General features: G+C 42.2%; 2 long non-coding RNA genes across 4 annotated transcripts in view; one reads left to right on the top strand and one right to left on the bottom strand.

Moving 5' to 3' along the window:
* Positions 1 to 4,609, bottom strand: part of LOC109303357 — a 15,706-nt gene extending 11,097 nt beyond the window's left edge. Inside the window, exon 1 of the long non-coding RNA XR_002099070.1 lies at positions 4,534 to 4,609. This is a non-coding gene — a long non-coding RNA (uncharacterized LOC109303357). The remainder of the gene's footprint in view (positions 1 to 4,533) is intronic.
* LOC109303356 overlaps positions 1 to 10,361 on the top strand; it is a 102,176-nt gene extending 91,815 nt beyond the window's left edge. Inside the window, exons 3-6 of one of the 3 annotated variants that reach the window (XR_002099069.1) lie at positions 4,542 to 4,663; positions 6,321 to 6,436; positions 7,555 to 7,597; positions 9,789 to 10,361. This is a non-coding gene — a long non-coding RNA (uncharacterized LOC109303356). Of the gene's footprint in view, positions 1 to 1,970; positions 2,646 to 4,541; positions 4,664 to 6,320; positions 6,437 to 7,554; positions 7,598 to 9,788 lie in introns of those variants that run through there. The other 2 variants (XR_002099068.1, XR_002099067.1) reach the window with 2 other exon arrangements.
* Positions 10,362 to 16,764: the final 6,403 nt, after the last annotated feature.

Raw genomic sequence — 16,764 nt, 5'->3', positions numbered from 1 at the left:
CCCCCCCCCCCCCCGCCAGAATCTGTGATGGCTCCTCGTAAGCACATGTCCTTTTCTAAGCATTGAAATGAGTTGTGTTGCAGCTTCAGTACTCAAGCCTTGACGTACACTAGTGTCAGCTGCAGTCTTGCCCCTGAGCAGAGAGAAAGTTTCTGGTAGATGGACTGATAGCGGTGGCTTGTCCTAAGTGAGTACTGGATTTTCATGTCACTCCAAATGGCAAAATGATTTGTTACCTCTGTATACCTCTAGTCTGGAGAGGGAGATGCAGCAGAAGATGGTGGTGCTGACATTCTGAGCACAGGCCACTGTTCACACACTGAAGAGACCTCAATACTATTCCATTATAGGCAAGAAAAAGTGATATTGATTCCTTGGGTTGGCTATCCAGCAAAGTGAAGATACGGAATGCTTTCACCCTAATTGTAAATAGATGAGGTCACATGCCAGACAGGTCCTGTGTCCCTGAAGAAATGGAGTTTGGCGTTATTTGAAAAGGTGGCTTCTCAGAGCACAAAGAGGGGGGTGGAAATGAACACTGTGACCTACTGGCAGGCTGACCAACTACCTATTGTGCTCTGATGAAGGTTGCAAATGGTAATGTGAAGTGCTTCATAGTGGAGTGCTTCAGAATTATTTCTGTTTTTTTTTCCTGAGGTCATTTTTTAGACAAATCATCCCTTTCTGGAGTGTTTCATTTACTGCATACATCTGTTACCTTGCTTTTTGGAAGGCATTAGAATCACTTAGAGTGATCCAAATGTTACATTTATCTATATACTCATAATTGTACAGTATTTAAAGTAATAGAGAGTTGGGCATTTTTTGTGCATGTAATTCACAGGCTGTCAATACCTGTCCAAAGTGAAGTAAGAAATTAATTTGAGTAAACTAAATAGAAAATAAAATTATGCAAAAAGCCAGTATGTTAGTAAGTGGTTGTCATAGGAATAAACTCTGTATTTTAGTAACTTACAAGAGATAGTAGAATTTCTGTAAAACATAACTTTATAAAGGGAGAAGTCCGTACTTACATACCTTGACTGTCCACCAAAGAGTTATTGGCATATATTTCAAACCAGTTGTTTCAGTAATGGGCAAAAGTTTGTGATGTCAGTCCTATTAGCACTCTGGGTTTAGCATTCTTCTAAGAATATCCGAGTATCAGCAGATGAACATTTTCCACAGAAGAGATGCGATTCCCAGATACAAATTTAAGAGGTTCTGAAAATGAATGAGAACATTATGTCATTGCTCACCTAATTCTTGGCTAGGTCAGTAACACAAATCAGTTTGTTCTTTGATGCCTCAGTGTACTCTTTGATCAAGCCTAGGCCCTTTTTTCTTTTTCATTTTCTGTGTTTCAGTTTCTCTGTGATTATGAATCTGTTTATAATCATTTACCTTTCTCTCTATTTACAACCATAAGAGAACTGTTAAATTTCACTTCTAAAGGGAAAGGTAAAGCCAGTAAGTCATACACCAAAATTACTGGTATCTAATGTAACTTAAGCAAATCCTTCAGAGAAGAAACTTTGTGCTCAAGAAAAGTCCCGTTAGACAGTTTCATCTTTCTCAAACCTTCACTGATATCCTGGGCAGAGAACCAAGATGTAAAAGAATGATGTCTATTTCAAAGTGTGATATCTATTTTACAGTTTTGGAAGGGAGGGGTAGGGAATGAATAAGGACTTCAAGAATATAGAGGTAAACAAAAATTAGGCTAACATTATAAAGGACAATGGCTAGTTCAAGTCTTTGGTTCTCAGGCTTCCCCACAAGGTGGATCATCTCATAATAAATACATAACCTTTTGATAGCACTGAGCACTGTTGTGTATACCCCTCTATTGACCAAGGCAGTGCTCACATGGAACATCCTGGGGAAGCACTACTATATGTTTTAACTGTTTTTTAATATGTAGAGTATATGTCCTTTTTTAAAAAATACAACCTTATACACACTTTCTTCATTTGCCCATTAATTTAATTCTTCCCCCCTATGCCTGATGTTTTTCCTCTTCCCTCCATTCATTCCCTGTATAAACATGATGGTCAGGCATAAGGTCCTCTTCTGCCTCGGGCTTTGTGTCCCTGTTTGGTGAGTGGTTCTTTACTACTCTGCTGTCTTATCATTACTTTCCCTCCATCAACTCCTGCCTGCTTTTTTCCATTGGTAGATGTCAACCCGAAGTCCTGATTTTGGTCCTATTTTTATAGAATATAGTTCCTGGTGTAGGCAGATTAACTGGCAGCTTTTCGTTCTGGTTGTTTTGCAGGATCTTATTTGCAGTGAAGAATCTGAATACCTGGAGAAACAGCTAGGAAAAAAGAGTAACTAGCATCATGTTATGAGCAAGCTCTCCAGGGGTCAGCAGCAAGTACTTCCCCATATAAATAAAATGTGTGTGTATGTGTGGGACTTGATATTACTAGTCAGGTTGAAAAATTGTCCTCAATGTCTTTGGGCATTTGACAAACATTTTTCCCCCCAAAAGGATCATAAAGTATTGGCTGCTGGTTTTCTACTCATGTTAATCTTTGTCCTTCTTTCAGATACAATGGTGTTTAAAAAAACATGTTTAAATTAAATTAGTTTTGGCTGTGAATCAGCAGAGAGAGCACAAGAAATGTATTATATTGTTGGTATGTGTAAAGTATGTGTGTGTACATGATGTGTATTGTGAATACCACAAAAACAGTGGCCATCTTGCTTTTTTGATAACAAAATCATTGGATATCTAACATTTATATTTTGTATGGATATAAATTATCAGAAAATTTGTCAGATTGACTGGGCTGATAAACCCTTTAATGCAGCTTTTGGTATAAATAGTCAACTTATTGTTGTGGCATTGTGGACTTCAGTTAGTTCGTTCAATTCAGTGGAGCTATACTACAGTAGTGCAGGCTTTTGTTTATATGAAAGGACAAGTTTCTTCATTCGGCGCAGCTTTAGAGTTTTTTGTGCGGTGCCTGATGGGTAACAATATGGAAGGATTCCCTGCTTATAAAACTACACCAGATTTATTAATTAAAAGAACTCTTACCAAAACGTTTCAACTCAATTGCATGTAGCATTGTAGGCTATGTACACAGAATAGTATTATGGTCCTTCCTCCACACTCTTCAATATCTCAGTCTCAGTTCTTCCCTTTAGTTTCTATACAGGTGGCTAAACAGAGTCTAGGGATGAAAAAGTATTTTAATTCCCAGGCTCTTTCTCCTTCATCTTCTTTTCTGAGACCTCAGGCAAGGGTTGTGATTAAGACGAGTTCTAAGAATGGGTTTCCATTTGATCCAACAAATGGACCTCCTAAGAGACATGCTTTTTGTATTAGGATCTGGTCCAAGATTGCAATTTCATTTTTCATAAGCTGCCTGCCATCAGTCATCAGAATAACTCATTCTGACCATACAACTTTACATGGATTTTGATTGGCTCAGAAGACTTATATTTACTGCACACATCTAACATTCTACTAACAACTCATAAGAACCATCTAATGCTTTTTTTTAAAAACATTCACATGCACAAATTAAAATTCGGATGGTTTTCCCCAATGGATCATAATAGTGTTAATGTTGGTTACATTATCTACATATGTACATTACCAGTGCTGCTTTAAATGACATATTTTATGGTGTAGGGGATGTGATTTCAGAAGTAAATGTGTTTTGCCACTGGATGGTGGAGTTCAGTAACAACGCACAAGTGTTACACTGCAGCTGTATTACAAAGCCTAATGGGTAGTTGGTCCCTGAGCACCACCTGCTGGCAGATTTTTGTAATAGCATCAGAATCAGCTAAAGATGAAGCCATTGATTGATTGATTGACCTTCCAGAAGAGAGAGAGAGAGAAAAAGAAAGAAAGCAGTCACAATCCTAACCATGACGGGAAAGATGAAGATAAATAAGCATCCCTTCCCATTGCAAATAAAGATTGGAAATCATTTGGACTCTTTGGAATAAACTCAGACTCATTTAGATAAACTCAGATTGAAGGACCCCACCATTGTCACCAAAATTAAACAATGGAAAATAAAAACAGAAGCAGCAAAAGCTGTGCACTGAAGAATGTGCTGTAAAGAGAAACAAGGAACTGGTTCACATCACCAACAACAGACACCTTGTTAGGCTGCTTATTGCAATATGAACATCTAGGACCCTGTCTAAAAGAAATAGTATCAGGAAACATGTAGCACTCCTAGGAGTTGAACATAACTCTGCTATAAAATGCTAGATGTTGATGGCAATGTGTTATTTGAAACTATTTTTGACAAATTGGCAAAGGTAAGCCCTTCAACATGCATTGGAATTTAATTTCTCCTGTGTACCTAACAACGAATGTAAAAGACCAGAGACCATGTCACCCTAACTGTTTCTGTTGTTGTCTTCCACTTCATTATTTGATTAAACTTATAACTTGAGAGAAAAAAGAAAAGAGGTCTGTTCTGATTTGGATCCTGCCAAATTTCCAAAAATAGGAGATTAAAGGAAAGGAACATAAAAATAATCTTTTTTTCCTGCAACTTTCATAGTAATGAAGAAAGGAAATGTACTGATGGAATGTTCTGACAGAGTAGCAACCTGGGCACAAGCCAAGCAAACACCATTAACAAGGAGTGCTCATCCTGCCTCTGCTGTAGTCATGGAACAAAAGGTGAATACATGCACTATAAAGTTATCCCATATTTTTAAATCAATTACCTTAATTAAATTCATTTTTCTTCTCTTTTGTCTCTCTCCTCCTTTCATTCATCATTCTTTCTTCTGCATCTGCTCTAACAGAAGCCTCTCTGCATTTGAGTAGTAAAGTTTGAATTCAATGGAGTGTTTATCCCAGAGACAGATTTAGCCCCATATTTGTAGACTCCTCATTCCCATAATTGAAAATTGATTGTTGGGAGTTAAAATGCTCTTTTTTTCAAGAGCCAAAGCACTCTTCTGGTGACCTTTATGTGCTTGTAATTAAAGCTTGGATTATTTCAATTTGATCTAAATCTAATGGTAACTCTCCCTGTGAAGAACTTGCCTCTATCAAAGGAAGAGTGGATTTATTTACCTCTGTATCCTTCTAGGCAATGTCCGATGGTGTCCTCTCTTTATGTCCAGAACCTGTGTGGTAAAAAAGGCAGTGACCAGATAGACCTAGAGAAGGTGTGGGTAGCGCATCATAAGTTTTATTAGTGTCTCCTCTCCAAATATGAAGAGGTGGAAAAACTTACACTGCTTAGATCACAGTGGGAGGTGCACAGGGCAATATCTAAAAACACTTCTGAGTTAGAAATATAGGTAACAGGGTAGAGAGGCTGTAGGGGAGACTAAAAAGAGGGGTGGAAGGATATGGAAGGATAGAAGCAGGAATGTACTCTTGACTACAGCAAGGCAAACTACTTAAGGTATGTAAGTACTAAGTGCTGGCAGCTACAAGTGAGAAAGGAACAGTGGAAAAAGCCCTGGTCATACCCAGTTTAACCTCCCTTTCAGCATCTTTCTCTGCCACTGTGTGACACAGTGTACTAGGCAAGATGGACTAATGGTCTGATGCAGTAAATGGCAATTCTAATGTTCTTATGTTACACTGCTGCTGCTACCCAGCTGATGACACAGGTACACACTCCAGTGCTTCCTGTTGGCTGCTGCAGTCCTTTTCAGGGTGCATTGCTTGCCCTGGCAGCACAGCTGCTGAGTGGAGCCACAGAGAGCCTCCAGAAGTGCACAGATGTACATGTTCTCTAGCAGCTTGCTGGCAGAGGCAAATGTAAGTGTAGGTCAAGCTGATGTGTCCCAAGCATCTGTGTTACTGTTCAGTCAAAAGCCACTAAAATGCAATGCATGTTCCATGTGAACAACAAGGTAGAAGAGAAGTTATGAATAAGAAAAAAAAGAAGAAGGAAAGCTAAGAGAAAACAAGTGGGTGGGGAGGAAGAAAAAGGTTAAAGAAAGTAGATGGAGGGGCTAAGTGTTAATTAGATCCATTAGTACTTGGTTGACATACATTTATGCACCTCTCCCCCATACCTCTTCACAGAGGTAAGTACTGAGTACAGGAAAATACTCTTGTAAGTATTTTACTGTAGGATAAATACATATGTGAGCTACAAGAAAAAGTCTTGTTTCTATGTTGGTTTTGGAAAGCAAACTTTAGGTAGAAGCTTATTCTGTCCTTACGAGAGAGGACTAAATCTAGTGATAAAAACCTTTAAAATGTGTTTAAAACCCAAATTCCCAATAAATTGTGATTGCCAGAAGAAAATGCTCAGCTCACTCTTTAAATTTTCTTTGTATTTGTTTTTTCTTCATAATTTATCCCCTAGCTGCTTATAAATCCAGCAACTGATCAAACCTTTAGTCTGTGGTGTTATCTTTTCTTTCTTCTCCTAAGCTGAGATCAGCTTTGAAAGGGTTAATGCTGGAGTCCACTCCTGCTGCCGTGAGTATTCAGCATTTTAAGAGTTATATTTTCACTGATTTTTTTTTTCATTATTGTACTATGAATACATGTTAATTAATCACAATTATAGACAAAGTATTTAAATGCATGTCTATCCCATGAATACATACAACTACTTTAAACTGGCGTGTAATTAATTAAGGGAGTTAGGGGGGTTAGAACTGGGAGTATATGGGGCCTTTTAAATCTTCACCTCTTTGATTAAAGTTGAGCTGACCACTAACCTGAACATGGTGTTATTGTCTGATTCCTTTTATTGTTACCATTTTTAATACTCTCCTCAAAAAATAAAAATCCTTTCAGGATGCTCTTGTGAGCCCCACTTATACAGAGCTCCAAGAGATGGAAAAATGAATGTGTATGTGTGTGTATAAAATGAGGGATGTATGAAGAGGGGTGTCTCAAGAATCATCCTTCATCATTTCCAAAAGTCCTTAGCCTGGCCCTGTGCATAAAGATAACGGTGTATGAGAGAGGGTCCTTTTTTAGGTTTTCCCCCCATATTTTCTTTTAAGGGTTGGCCAGACATTTTCAGTCTGATTTTTTAACCCGCCTATTGTTTTAGCCTTGTTGTATCAGAAGCCATCAGAATTAAATTTTGTCTCTGGTCCTGGGCTTAATATTGGAGGAAAAGAAGGCAATATATGTCCAATAGGTTTGTCAAATATTTTGGTGCCTGATGCTAGTCCAAATCTTGGAATTTTAGGAAGGGTCCTAGAGAAACTTTTTGAATGAGAATCAATGTGTAATATATAATATACACCCAAATATACAACCTTCCAAAGGTGGTGTGTGTATGTGTGTATCTAAATGTGCACACACAAAACCATATACACCAATACAATTCTAAAGTGCAGTGTTGTTAACGTGAGGGAGGAAGATCGATGGGAACAGGAAAAAGGGGATCTTAAAAACTACGCCTTAGACTTGAACATAAATTAAATTTGCCTTAGAAAAAGTTCATGCTAGCAATTTTGGCATATCTGGAAAGGGCTATAGAAAGAATTTGCTGTTTGAATGTTTTTTTCCTACAAACGTTATCTGTCTTTTCCTTCTCCCATGACTATCTTGCCGGTTCCGCTAAAACTCACTTCAAGCGAACCATAAAAACCTGATGGCAATATCCAGACAAACTAGTATGTAAGTGGACCTTTTTGATTATAAGCCCCTAGGCTTATAATACAAATATTATCCAAGCCTCGCAGAACATTTGGCTTTAATAATTATGGCAGAATGTGGACACCCACACAGAGACGGCAAACAGCATTCATAAGGAGAGATTCAGAAAACTGGAGGTAGTAAATTCAGTAGTTTTAAATACAGTTGTATAAAAGTTACCTTAGATGGGAAACCAAAATGACCTAATATAAACTACCTAAATAGCAAAGGCACACTGACTGTATATTAATAAAATCAGTGAAGATGAAATAAGCGAGAGGAAAGAAAAGAAAGACCAAAATTAATCTGTGGAGCACTTGGGATTCTCTTGAAGAATATCCAGCAAGTACATTTGATAAGAGGTGATGAAATAATGAAGACACATGAAGAGAGACTGCTAAAATCTCAAGCAGGAATACTATCAGAATGTAACAAGGAACCCCTGCCCCTGTTACTAGGCCTAAGAGGGGCTGTCTACATGTGGTCACTTAATGCGGATTAGCCCAATTTAACCCACATATGGGGCACATGTCTACACATGCACACCCTTAATACAGCGTAAAAATGGTGATTTTAGGATATGTGAGCCTAATTTGATACCTGCCCAAACCAAGTATCAAAGTTAAGCAGAATTAATTAATGCGGATTAACATATGTGTAGATGAATTAATGTACATTAACTCAGGGACTTTAGTCCTCCGTCTGCCTAGCCACTAGAGAGCCAGCTGGGTCCCAGACCCAGAGCTCCTGGCTGGTCACCTCTCCTCCTCCATGCCTGGGCTATTCTGTGGCAGCCCCTAGCTGCAGGCTATAAAAGCCCCCAGCCATTTTGTGCTTTGGGGCACACTGCACAGTGAGCCAGTGCTGCCAGCAGCAGTCTATCAGGCCCCATTTGCTCTACTGGGCAAGACCCAAGAAGCCTCTGCCCATCCTGTCTCCTAGCTAGAGCTTCTCCTTGGCCACAAGTGAGCATTGCAAAGGTCTGCAGCCTGCTGCATCCCTTGCCCAGCCCTGAGGTTTCCCCCGGGGCTCCTGACCCGTCTCGCTATAGCAGCAGGGCCAGCACCTGCTTCCCACTGCTCCTCACCCCCAGCTCTCTCTCATTTTCAGGGCATTGTGGTGAAGCACCTCTGCCATGTGGCTCCCCATCCCTGGCTGTGCCCCTGTACTGGGTGCTGCTGCCAGCCATCCAGAGCCAACATCACAGGGACAGCCATGCAGGGTCCCCAAGAGCTTGCATAGGAACTACGTTGAACAAATCTTCCTCACCCAGTCCTGGCTCTGCCCACATGCCCACATCTATCCTGAGTGCCTGGGCCCTCTACTGAACCCCCAAGGAGGTGCACAACCTTATGGCACTCTGGGACAGGGCCAATGTCCAGAGGCAGTTTCTGTGGGATGGGTGTGGGAATGCCCACATTTATGGGGCCATCTTAGCCAAGATGCATGCACAAGGCCACTCCCACCCCACACAAGGCTCATCAGTGCTGTTGAAGGCCAAGACCCTGCAGGCACAGTGGGTGGCTGTGACTAACTTCAGTCATTGATCTGTCATGCCTGTAAGACCACACCCTTCATGAGGCAGCTGACCTCATTTTGGCACCTTGGAGGACAGGCTACACCCCTGACAGTGCTACCAGCAGAAGCAGCCTGGCCTCACCTATACACTGCCCTGATGACTTTGGTAACATTTCACCAGAGGAAGGGCACTTGGGCCTTCAGTACTGTGCCACACCCACCTCCCCAGGTGCTGCACCCACGTGTAACACTGTGACAGGTAGCTCTCCAGGTGGCAATGGAGGTTGAAGGGGAGCCCAGGCTTTCCCTCATGACATTGTAGCTCAGGGTCCCCAACCAGAAGTGCAGGTGTGCCTGGGGCACCAGCAGGATTGGCAGCAGCAGGGTGTAGTGGCTTGGCCAGCCCTCTGCCTATACAGACAGCTCATCACATACCACCCAGGGCACATGTAGCAGGGGCACACTTGGAGCACAGCAGCAGTGTGGGGATGGGGCTGGTCCCTGGGAGCCTCCCAGAGGAGGCAGCACCCATGGATGGAGAGGATGAGGAACCCCCCCCAATCTGAGGCTGGGCAATTTAGGGCTCTTGATGCAAAGTATCTTATCTCTTCAGTGTTGCAAACTCACAAAAGGCTTCTACCTCTTGCCTCTGAAGAGCCAACATCTGGACATGGGAGAGAAGCCGCAGGACCCTGAGAGAGTGCCATCTCAGGGTCACCACCACCCACCACTGGAGCCTCCCAGATATGTCGGCTGTGTCAGCAGTGCACCAGGGACTGGACCCTCCTTTTCCAGCAGCTGGTGGCAGTCATAGAAAACTCATTGGCATAGAAGCTGGCCTGACAGGAGGAAGACATCACCCAGGAAATAGCTCAAGAGGAGGCATGGGACTGGGCACAATGGGCATACTGGGCCTAGCTGAAGGCCTGGTACAGTGCTGTGTGGAACTGCTCTAGCATCAACTGGCCAGCCAGGCCTGGCCAGTGGTGCCTACATCCAGCCCCCTCCATGCCTGGCCCCTGATCCTGCAGGAGGAGGGCCCCCACAGGATCCCCTGGCATTCACTGTGGCCCCCAGACCCATGGGGGAGCAGTCTGCTGCCAGGGTGCTGGCTGCCTGCCACTGTGCCCAGGCACTCCCCATTCCAGAACTTGGACAGAGACTCAGCATCTTGTACATAATTTTCAGTTTGGGAGGAGGACTTTTTATTGTTGGTGGGTAGGGAGAGTGGTGGGTAGGGAGAGTGGTGGAGGGGCTCTATGTATGGGGGAGGGAGGAGAGAGGGGCTCTGGTTGAGGGGCAAGAGGAGGAAGGATGGGGTGGGGATGTGAGGGGAACAAAAATTGTCATTGCAAGCATGTGTATGTCCTGAGTGTGGTTCTGGAGGTGGGCAGAGAGTAGGGGGTGTGTGGGCTGCAGGGCAGGTGGGTGTCAGCGGGGATGGGCAGGGACACCTCCATGAACTGAAGGTCCAGGTGGGGCCAGAGCTGGTGCAGAAGGTCATCAAAGGCACCCCAGGTCATCCAAAACATGTCGACCCATTGGTGGTCATCCCATTCCAGCAGCAAAATACGCTACCACCAGTCCTGGCTGGTGTGGTAGCTCCAGAGGTGGCAGGGCTGGTGGGACAGGAGGGTAATGGCAGTCCTGGCAGGGGCATCCTGGAGGCTGTGGCCACCATGTATGGCAATAGGATGATGCATGATGGTGGGGCCCCAGAGACCATGTACCAGTAGTCCAGCAGGTGGGCAGAGTGGGTGGGGGACTCAGGTGGTGCCAGGTGGCCCATTGCCAGGCATGCAGAATAGCAGCCGGTGAACAGGACAGCAGCCCTGAGGAGTGGGGGATCCTGTCCCTAGGTGCCATAGCCAGGAGCTGGGGCAGGCAGGGCTGGGAAGTTCAGCTGCAGCATGGGCACAGCAGGCACATGCTTCCTCTGTCTGTGCCACACTGCTGTTGTGAGACAGGAAGCATCAGCCCAGAGGTCGCAGTGTGGAGAGTGTGCTTTTAAGATGGCTGCCAAGTACTGGCAGCTGGCTGTGGCTTTAGCATGGCTTCCAAGTGCTGGAAGCCATGTGTCCAGGGGGTGGAGCTCCCCCCAGGGGCCAAAGGAGCACGTGGCAGATCTGGACTGACCTGGAGTTAGTCTCAAGTCCCACCACATGTAGACACCTGCCAAAATCCACTTAATCTGCATTAGTTTAATGCACATTAAATTTAAGCCCACTTAAAATCATGTGTAGATATGCCCAAAGACTAGGAAACCAAAGGCCAGGAAGGAAGCAGGGAGTAGCAGCTTAGGTGGCGTGAGCCAAGGACTAAAAATCAGGCAGCTAATGAGACAATTAGCTGCACCAGGTCTCTGGGTACAGAAAATTCAGTCACATGGCTGGAAGAAGGCTAGGCTTGGGGATATAAATCCAGTCACTGACCATGCATGGGATGTTCCTTGTATGCAGCAGGGAAAGGAGCACCCAGGAGAGAGGGTCTGCTGGAGATGGACAGACCAACCGACTGACCAACCACCCATAGGAGCTGGAGTGAGATGGTTTCAAGGGAGGTAGGGCCTGCAAGCAACATTTGCCTTGAGGGAGAGAGAATATTTGTTTTTTGAAGCATCTAGCTTGTGTTTATGTTTCATTTTGAACTTTAGACGGGAGGACCTGGTTGTGGCTACAGGGACAGAGGAAGCCATGAGTTGGGGTGTGGGTGGTATTCCCTTTCCATAGGTGCCCAAAGCTAGTCCTGAGCCAGAGGGGCTGAGACTGGCAGAATGAAACTTGAATCCCAGGAGGGACTGCCACCAAGGCAGGGTAGATGACCCAGGAGCTGAGTTTTTAGACAGTGGACCAAAATTGTCCAGAGAAAAAGGGGGCCAAGGCTGTAACAGCTGAAGCCCCAAGAGGTGGTGAGAAGTCTGCAGGAGCACTCCCTTAAAGATAAGCACTCTAGGGAGAGCAAAGGCCCCAGGTGGGGTGCCAGCCTAGTTGGGCAGGCAAGACAATCAGCAAAGTTACCCCAATATCTAGGGACAGCCTCCACGCCACAACAAACAAAATAACATTGAAGTCATGATAGGTGAGACTGGGAAAGAGCTGATGGTTCAAACCATGGTGGAGGGCCAGGTACCAGGGTGGCTGATCACCCCCAGAGGTACCACACAGGATAGAAAGGAAATGTTTATGCTAGAGAGATCAGGTTATAAAGTGTAATAATTCTAGCAAGTTAGGAGTAATACCTAACCTCTTGCACATCTAGGGCACATACAGACATTATGCTTAGACTGATCTAAGTGAACATAAATTGACGTAAACCCATAACTGTACAGAATTTGGTGCACACAGACTGGTCCAAAAATAACTCAAGCTGTTTAAGATAGACCTGGTGTGCAATACCTCCAATTCAAATTGGTTTAGGTTAGACTGAGGCATCAAACTTCTGTACTGTTTCTCTATCGATTCAAGTTAGATTGCTGTCTTCCAGCTGATGTTAGAGAAGGCATCCTACCCTTTAACACTATAAAAAAAGTTGTCAATCCATAACCTAAGACTATTTATGAATTCTGCCAGAGGGTAGGTATTGAACTGCTTGGTGCTGTCAAGACTTGTGTGAATGTCCAGCAGAAGAAACGTGGGTGCCAGCAGAAATTTAGGTAAACAAGGTTCTTTGGGTGAATCCAATATCTTTTATTTGACCAACTAGTTGGTCTAATAAAAGATTTACCCAAAGAACCTTGGTAAATCTTTTATTAGACCAACTAGTTGGTCAAATAAAAGATAATGGATTCACCCAAAGAACCTTAGATCAACCCAGCTATGACCTACACAGCAGAAACGTAGGTACCTAGCAACTAGATATTTCCAAAAAGAGTCAGCTGAGAGGAGAGTTTTAAGGATCTAAATTTTGCATTTAAGAGCCTAAGATCCTTTGTCAGTCCATAACTTTTTAAGGATCTAAATTTTGTGTTTAAGAACCTAAGTCAATTTGTTCATTTGACTCTTAGTTTCTCTGTATCACAGTTGCCCATCTGCCTACCTTACACACATGTTTTGAGGATTAATGCATTACAGAATGCTTGGTGCTATGGTAATGAGATTTGTATACGGATCTTGGATAGATACCTATTGCCAGTAACACCTGTGTCTGACATTAGTAGCAGTGCCAGTGACATTGACTTCATCAACATATGTTAATCCAAGGAGAAAAACATGCAATTGGTGTATAGGAATGCATGAAATGTGTCAATGTTAATGCATACCTTCAAAAGTATACAGAAAGTAACTGCAGTCTGTTGTAGTATCTTTCCATGACAACGTGCAAATACATAGTATTAATGTTCCATCATGTGTTAAGTGTCATTCAATCATTCAGTTATTGATAATCTAAGGATGTTTCACCACTTCAAACAAAAATAAGATACTTTGATTATATTTGCAGACTGTTTGGCACCTGTATAAATGGAAACTGCTGGGTGGATTTGGCAGAGGGGCAACTAAGTTTGATTGTTTTAAGTGATGTGATGGCAGCTTGACTTGTATGGCCTAACTAGCCTGAATTGTAGTGAGTTCAGTAAGAGGTGAAGTTCTGAAAAAACAAAGCTAATAACTCTTTCTGTGAAATCATAATTCATTATGTACTGATATGGCAGTTGTGAAGACCAGGGAATATATTCTGAGTAATGCTCTACTGTTTATTGCAGAGAAAACTTATGAAAAGAATTGACTGAAGACAACCATTTAAAATAGAGATTCTTAGGCCAGGTTCTGAATGTATTGTTGCTCATAAATTCCAAAATATATTCAGTTTCTTTGCAGCTCTTAGGGATGCTGATCTTAGAGGTTTGAATTAGAAGACATTATTCAGTTAGCAAGAGGCTTAGCAAAAAGTTACTGAACATAACTGGAAACTACAATCTCTGAGTTATTTAAGTAGCCTGGTCAGAGCATGCCTAGTTCCTTGAGGGGTGGCAAGGCAAACAGGGCATAAGTAGCCTTTTGTTCCTCCGTGACGTCCTGCAGATTTTGAGCAGAATCCAAGACCTTATAAACAAGGACTCAAAATCTAGCACTTCCCTTGAAAATGGTGTAGAAAGGACAATGATACCAGAGGAATAACTGCCTTAGTTCAAAAGAGGCAGAGGACATAGTGACCAAAGCAGGTCTGGATAATTAAGAGTTTCACTTCAAGTCTTTGAAAAGTAATTATAATGAGGAGCTTGAAAAGACAGAAGTTACTTGTTGAACAAATTAAGAGAAGAAATAGCAGTGAGTTAAAATAATGAAAAAGAAACATATGTTGATCATTTAGAAGGAATAGAAGACAGTAAGAGTAGAGTGGAAGGGTTTGAGATGAATGCACTGGACTTTCCACTCAGTTTTTGCCTCTACCATAGACCTCCTGGCTGATATTGAGCAACTCAATTAAGGTAAGTAGGATGTTTCCAACCAAGCCTTACTTACCTGCTCCTACTGGCCTGCTCCAAACCTGGAAATATGTTGGTGAGCCTGCTCTAGCATCATTCCTAGTGGCCACTCTCAAGCACAGTATAGGTTGAGGTGTCAAGAATGGTCACAAAGGGAAGACCCAGAGCAAGCTCACCAACATGTTTCCAGATCTGAAGCAAGCAAGGAGGAGGGGCATGGCATAGGGTGTGCTTAGAACTATCCCAGCTGAGGACTATCTCAGCTGAGACCCATCCTGCTGCCAGGGTGAAGACATGCTCTTAATCTTTCAGTACTTCAATTCTCTGTCAGTAGAACAGAAAGATTAGCACTACTTCTCTCCCACTGATTGTTCTGGTTTGCCCATTCAGATTATAAGCTCTATGGCACCTGAGAGGGACCATGATAGTTAACTCAGTCAGTCAAATAGGACCCTATCTCCATTATACTATGGTGGCACTGTAATATAAGTAATAATTAATGGTAGAAGTGTAGGTGAGTAGAAAAGAAATAATGTGGAACACCTTGTATTCTACTCTTCAGCTCCTTGTATCTGTATCTCTTTTTCTCACCCTACCCAAAACAGTGATCTCAGTAAGTATTTCCCCTGAGTCCTCCATCATTGGGAAAAGCAGAGCTAGTCATTATTTAAAGCAAACCAGCCAGATGATTGTTAGCTAGGGGAAGGTCTATCTCAGGCAGGTAAATAAGATGTTAAAGAGGACAAAAGTCAAGAGCAATAATATTTTAATATTTCCACATTTTGTTGTACAAAATTAATACAAAATTTTTCCACTGAACTAGTACAGTACAATGAAGAGCCAGCTCTAGAGGCCATATAAGCCTTGCAAAAATATTGTACTTGTTTATTCAGTATAAGCAAAGCAACTGTTGCCATTTGGTATGAGTTAGTTTATTTTTGAGTTCTAATATTCCATACTCCTAAGAAAGTGTTGTTGTTACCTAGGATAAGAGTTGTTGAGGGGTGAACGAGTTAATGATGCCAATTAGGAGACATTAATGTTGTTTATAGCTATTCCTTATCTCCCAGGACAATAACACTGCAAAGGGGAAAAATGTGTCCACAGAGCTGGAAAGACAACTTGGATAGAATTTTTGTGTGATTTATGCTTTGTTGTAATGATACCTTTTATAGCTCACTTCAGTGTTACAGAAGAGGTACTGATGTCAGAAAATAGCTGTGCTGGTGCATCTATAGGAGTTCACTTATGTTTCAATAAACTCAATCCCATTTTTATATAGTATTTATAATGAACAGTACAACAAAATAGCTTTGCAGACAGAAGGCATAGGTTAAAAAGAACAAGGTGTTTTAAAAGTGAAATTTAGGAGAAAGTGCAATTTGAAGGAGGAATTCAGTGTGGTCAGGCCTCAAAAACAGGTAAAAAAAAAAAAAAAAGAGAGCAGCCATCAACTATAGAGATCTTGGAGAAGAAGAAATAAACTACAGGAGTGGAAGTGGGTAAGTGGGTAAGACCTCTACAGAGTGTAATGAACCCTTTTTCACAGATCTTTTCTAAATTGTTGCTGTATGTTGTCATAGGCCACTAAAGATAATGGAGTCTGTACAATGTACACCAGGTGAGGATCTGCACTAGAAGAAAAAAATATTAAATTCATTCAGTGCATGAAAGGAAACCAATGAAAATAGAGAGTAATACAAACCTTCTCTTGGCTTGCTGTCAGTGGAGATTCTATTATTTGAAGCTGTCTAACAGGGTGAATAGAGACTTTAGGGAGTCAAGAAGTAAGAAGCAGCAGATTTGGGGAGAGGAGGATGGAGGAATATGAAAACACTTGAAGAAAGAGAGAAAATAAGAAAGACAAAAAAAATGAGAAAAACTAGACTGGTGGGGAGAAAGAGAATAAAAGAACAGAAAAGATAAGGTAAAAGCTGTCTTTGGGTGCTAGTGGACTATGGTTAATATGGGAATTTTTCCTTCTTCAAAAAGAAGAGGTGGAACAGAGATTTAGAGATTCAAATGATTTCTTTAAAAACACATTTCCATGCCTCTTCTTCCTGTTTATGATGTGGATATCTTTTTGCTGTAGTTTAGGACCATAAGCTCAAAAGTACTACACATTTTACAAAAGATTTTCAAAATATTTAGCCTGCCTTTCAGATTAAATGGGTTAACTAAAAATCTGACCCATTTAGGTCCATATGTT

The sequence above is a fragment of the Gavialis gangeticus genome, unplaced genomic scaffold (assembly GCF_001723915.1).
Source record: "Gavialis gangeticus isolate Ggan-Ray unplaced genomic scaffold, GavGan_comp1, whole genome shotgun sequence".
Taxonomy (NCBI): Eukaryota; Metazoa; Chordata; order Crocodylia; family Gavialidae; genus Gavialis; species Gavialis gangeticus.
This window is presented reverse-complemented; position numbering and strand designations above follow the sequence as displayed.